Raw genomic sequence first — 5453 nt, 5'->3', positions numbered from 1 at the left:
CTAGGAACAACCAAGGAACAGCCAGGGACCAGCCTAGGAACAGCCAGGGACCAACCAAGGAACAACCAGGGACCAGCCAAGGAACAGCAACAGCCAAGAACCAGCCAAGGAATAACCAAGGACCAGCCAGGGACCAGCCAAGGAACGACAAGGGCCCAGCCAAGAAACCGCCAGGGACCAGCCTAGGAACAGCCAGGGACCAACCAAGGAACAGCCAGGGACCAGCCAAGAACCAGCCAAGGAACAACCAAGGACCAGCCAAAAAAGAACCAAGGACCAGCCAGGGACCAGCCAAGGAACAACAAGGGCTCAGCCAAGAAACCGCCAGGGACCAGCCTAGGAACAGCCAGGGACCAACCAAGGAACAGCCAGGGACCAGCCAAGGAACTGCAACAGCCAAGAACCAGCCAAGGAACAACCAAGGACCAGCCAAGGGCCCATCAGGGAAAGTGGGGAAATTTTGAATGGCTACTACTGCATAAGTTGATGTAAACTAAATAATTAAATGTCCAATTAAATAATCATAAATATATATAATGATTCATTAAATAATTAAATGTCATATGAAATATCTAATTATTTCAAATGACCTATTAAATAATTTATTGTCATTAAAAATTTATTAATTTAAATTAATATAATTTCTTCATGTGAATAAATACATAGTGATGTAATTATATTTACTTCTAGGGGGTCTCAGGCTGAAATTTTTGGGAACATCAAGCATCACTTCTCATCTTCTACATTAATGTTTTGGTCATTTGCATAAACCCTAAAAAAAACCTATTCAAGTCTGTTGCTGTAACCTAACAATGTTTGAAAAAACCCAAGGCTTAAATTATCGAATTAATCATCTTAATATGCAAACCAATCATAGCAACCTTCCACAAAGCTAAATGACTCCTTCATGGCTGTTGCATGCTGCGTTAAGCTAAAACACAACTCAGTCTGTCACATGAGATCATCTTATTGCACATTTGATCATTTTTATTGCATAACATGCTGTTAGCGAGCTCTGTGAAACTACATACATTAAGCTGGGCCCTGTTTTAAAACCTCGCCTGGAGGTTTAAGAGTTTATTTTGACGGAGTCCCTCAGACCGAGGGGAAGGAAAATGTCCCGCCAGGAAATTCAAATGAAAATGGGTCCACTAGGAATTGAAAAAAAGGTACTTTTAAGAGCTTTCCATATTTATTTCTAAGTGAGTGATGGCTTTCATAGGGTGCAGAGTCATTTAAATGAATGTAAGTGTCAGGCATTAAGGTGGCAGATGAATCACGTCCACTTTTCCCTCCTTGGCCGTTCCAAGAGCTTTTGTTGGAAAAGAATAGCGTGATCGCTTACAGCTCTGGCCCTCACCGCCGGTTACCCTGCCTAAATCAACAGCCGCCCTGCAGTTCTGGTGCACAAGACGTTTTCAAGATTATAATGGAGCTGTGAAACGGAAACCTGCCACACACCGCTGACTGACGACCAGTGCTGCACACACGCGCAGGCCGGGATTTAACAGCGGTGTGTGTTTGGGATGGCTGATGATAATATTTTAGTCGGTGTCTGTGTGTGACGGCTTTAAGTGAAATGTAATTGTGGTTTACAAGGTTTGGCTTCCAAGGAATCCATCAAACAAAGAGACAAGAACCTTAAAGCAGAAATACATTGGCATATAAGAGAGATTTTCCTTTCTGTTTCAGCGGAGAAAAAAAATCATATAAAAATACAGGAAATATTAAGGTCTTTTTAAAACTTTGAACTCCAACTGATTGCTCAATTGTTTCCTCTTGAGGTCCATGTGTGGATAGCAGCCACCAGAAAGGCTTTTGGCTTTCTGTAAACCATATTTAAAAATTTCCTACTTACCTCACGCAGAAGTGTTGCTTAATCACAGTCAGCGCCTGAGGAATAGTGAAGAAAGAGGGCTTCATTCAGTTTGGCCAGGAGTGCATCTGAGCCCTCTTTGCTCCAACACGTTATTGTCTTTCTGTGGGAGATTTATCAACTAGAACGCTTTACTAAAACTCATATTTGTCTTGAAAACTGGACAGAAATGCAGTGTGCTGTAAAAGCATCAATACTCCTTGAGCCTTTCCACACTTGACATGATAACAACCGTTTTCTGTATCACAATCTTTATGCTGTGAATCATTTGCTCATCTAGAGAGAAACGTTTGACAATACTCAGTTGCAACGTGGCCTAAAGTCTGTAAGATTGTATGGAGGGCAGATAGAACCAATCATTTTAAAGTCTGGCCGATTAAATTAAATTTATTGATCTCACATTGGAGAAATTAACCTCTGCATTTAACCCATCCCTTGGGGAGCAGTGGGCTGCCATGGTGCGGCCCCCGGGGAGCAGTATGGGGTTAAGGATCTTGCTCAGGGACCCAGAGTGCTGGCTGTGGGGAACAAACCGGGTTATTGCAACCTTCTCAGCGCACAAGCGCACTGCTCTAACCACTAGAATAACACTTCCCCCAATTGTATTAGGGTGCAAAACTTTGAGACTTTGACTAGACCAGTTTCGCTTCAGGCAGCTTTAATCTTAAAATGTATGTTGTAGCTCTGGTTGTGCTTTGCTTTAAATATCCAAGAAAAAAAAGGGGGAAAAAAAGTGGCGAGTAATGTTTGATTTATCTAAAGGGTTTTATCTGTTACTAATGGGTTTGGCTGTAATTTAAGGACAGATTCCAATATATCTGCAGTGTGGGGACTATAATATGATATGATTTTATATTTTTAATTGCTATTTTTGCACAATTTGTTTAACTAAGAATTTTTTTGTCGTTAAATAAGAGATTGACATTGTTTAGATTTACTTATATCTTTCTACCCCTTTTATTATACAATAGAATAGAATAGAAAATCCCTTTATTGTCCCACAATGGGGAGATTCTGGTGTTTACAGCAGCAAAAAGATTATAGAAAAAATGGTCACACAAATATGTATAAGAATAACATAATAGTGAAGATTTTAAAGATGAACAATAAAATACTCTACTGTAAAGTGTTATAACAATGTAACAAACTGTGCACCTGTACTGTAGAGGATATTTGAAAATAGCAGCAACATCATAGATGTGCAAAATGACAGCAGCATGTTATTTAATTGACTAAGGTTTATATCATTACATTTTGATTTTATTTGTTTATGCTCCTGGTGTTGGCACATTTATTTCACTCTGGATTCTAATGAGTAACGTCTTTGTTCACTTTACAATAAAGCAAAAAAGCAAAAAAAAGATTTAAAGTTCAGTTTTCATTCTTTTCCTGCTTTGTGTGCCAACTCTCACAGTTGCAAAGCGACAGAGCGTATGGTGGTAAAAGTTGCTGAAGGTTAGACCTGTTTGAATTCACAGCCAAAAGTCTTCCGGTCTCCTTATTTTCACAGACTTTGAAGGATCCAGTCAAGGTAGACGGCGTCCTTGGAAGACGCAGCCCATGAATTCGAATTTCAAACGCACCAACTGTATTCAGATTAGGCAGGATTTTGTGCAAGGGAAACTGTTTGGTAGGCAGGTAGGTAAAGGGACACATTTTTAAGTTGCTGCACTTTGGCTTTTGAAGATTTGAGTTTGAGTCAAAGCAGGGATTTAACTTTTTTTTCTAAATTGGGTTACTTAGCCTCAACAAGTCTTTAATGGGGCTGGTTGCAGCTGCATAAATGAAACCTTTGATTTCATCATTTCATTTACAGAGCACACTGCTCTGGTTTTATAAACTTAGGGACTGATCTTCAGAAGGTTTGCATGTGTTAAAACAGGTGCAGCGTGTTTGTATGTGCAGAGCAGACCTTTGAAGAAGGGGAAAAGTGATTTGCATTTGCAAACCATTTTTTTGCATGTGCGCCTTCATTAGTATGCAGATCATATTTTGATGACTAAACCGCACAAATTCATGGGTGGACTATATGCAAACATTTAACACGTGCAAAGGGAGTTTTTTTTGTGGGAATTTTTTGTACTTCTGACAGACAAACTAGCATGTAATAATATCTGCAGTAATTGTTATCACAGAGGAGGCACTGGTACAACGGCGGAAAATGGTGAGATGTTCTGTCCTCATACAAACATTTTTGAGTTTCAGAAATAATAAATTGATATCAAAGAAAAAAACATCTATGCTGATCGGAACAAATGAATGCAGCAGCAAAAAAAGCAAAAAATCTTTATATAATTAAACCAAAAGGAAAAAGATGACTTAACTCAAATATTGTTTCATCCTCATAAAAAAAGTACATTTAAAAAAGGAGGTAAACTGCAGGAACCAGGAGCCCAAATTAGAAGAATGCAGGTAGAAATTTAGGGAGATTTTAACAGAAAATACTCTGGACCAAATGTGGAGCTCTGAGGCGGGAGGACTGGTTAAACATTATCACCATTTTATCTTTACCATCTCCCTGCTCAGCATTTTATATTTTCTGTAAACTTTAAATTACGTTGCAAAGGATCTGTTTTTTGTTTGCAAACACAACAGTCAAACCCATTCACCCATGCTATGTGTTACAGTCTCTGGATTGAAGTATACTGATTTCAAAACAGCTTAAAGTAGTAAATTATTTGATTTGCATTAATGTTACTTTCTGGAAGCTGGATGGATGCAGTCCATTTAAAAATGCATTCTAACTTTAAATTACTGCTGATATATTGAATATTGAGTATTTATTTGATTTCAACATTTTGGAAACACATCTTTTGCATTAGATGGAGATGCTTCCTGCAGGGGTCAGCATCAGTGGATCCATGTCCCCTACTATCTCTTTTTTTATTATTCTAGTGGAAACGCACTGAAAATAACTGCCAAGCAGAAATTAAAGTTCCAGAAAGCTCAGGAGAAAAGATCCATTTGAGTTTACATTTCCATAAACCAAATCTACATTAAGGTTCAGAAAATCAAGTAGACTTGGCAGCCTGGCTGCAGACCTGCATTGTCAGAACCTTTCGTTGCAGACTTGCAAAATAGGGACTCCTGCACTGTCAGGGCCGGAAGTTTATTCTGAAAGCTGTATTCGATGCCTTAGGGAATAGCGCACAGCACGTGTCTGCTGCTGGATTGGAGTTTTTTGACACTGTTAAACTAAGTATAAATTCAGTTGTACAATAAGTGGGTATATAGTAAGCAAAATTCCTCATAGGACAGCCAATCTCCATTGTCGTTTAGAAAATGTCTTATAGACCAAATGCGCTTTTCCATCCAGCAATTCAAATACAGAGACTTATTTCTATGTAGCACATATCTATTATCCATATAGGAGTTTGGTGGTGAGTAAAATTGTGCATGTACTTAAGTTTCCAGCATAACAACACTTGTTTGTGAAAGGAAGCTAGCTTCACTGGGAGTTTATCTACGCTAGCTTTTACTTTAGAAAGGCTTCAAATCAACTTTGCTTTTACTTTGAAAGTCTCTGGGTCCTGACAGTGCAGCTGTGGGTCCTGACAGCACAACCAGGGTCCTGATA

The sequence above is a fragment of the Cyprinodon variegatus genome, unplaced genomic scaffold (genome assembly GCF_000732505.1).
Source record: "Cyprinodon variegatus isolate N-32 unplaced genomic scaffold, C_variegatus-1.0 Scaffold559, whole genome shotgun sequence".
In the NCBI taxonomy this organism is placed as follows: domain Eukaryota; kingdom Metazoa; phylum Chordata; class Actinopteri; order Cyprinodontiformes; family Cyprinodontidae; genus Cyprinodon; species Cyprinodon variegatus.
Note: the sequence above shows the minus strand (reverse complement) of the source record.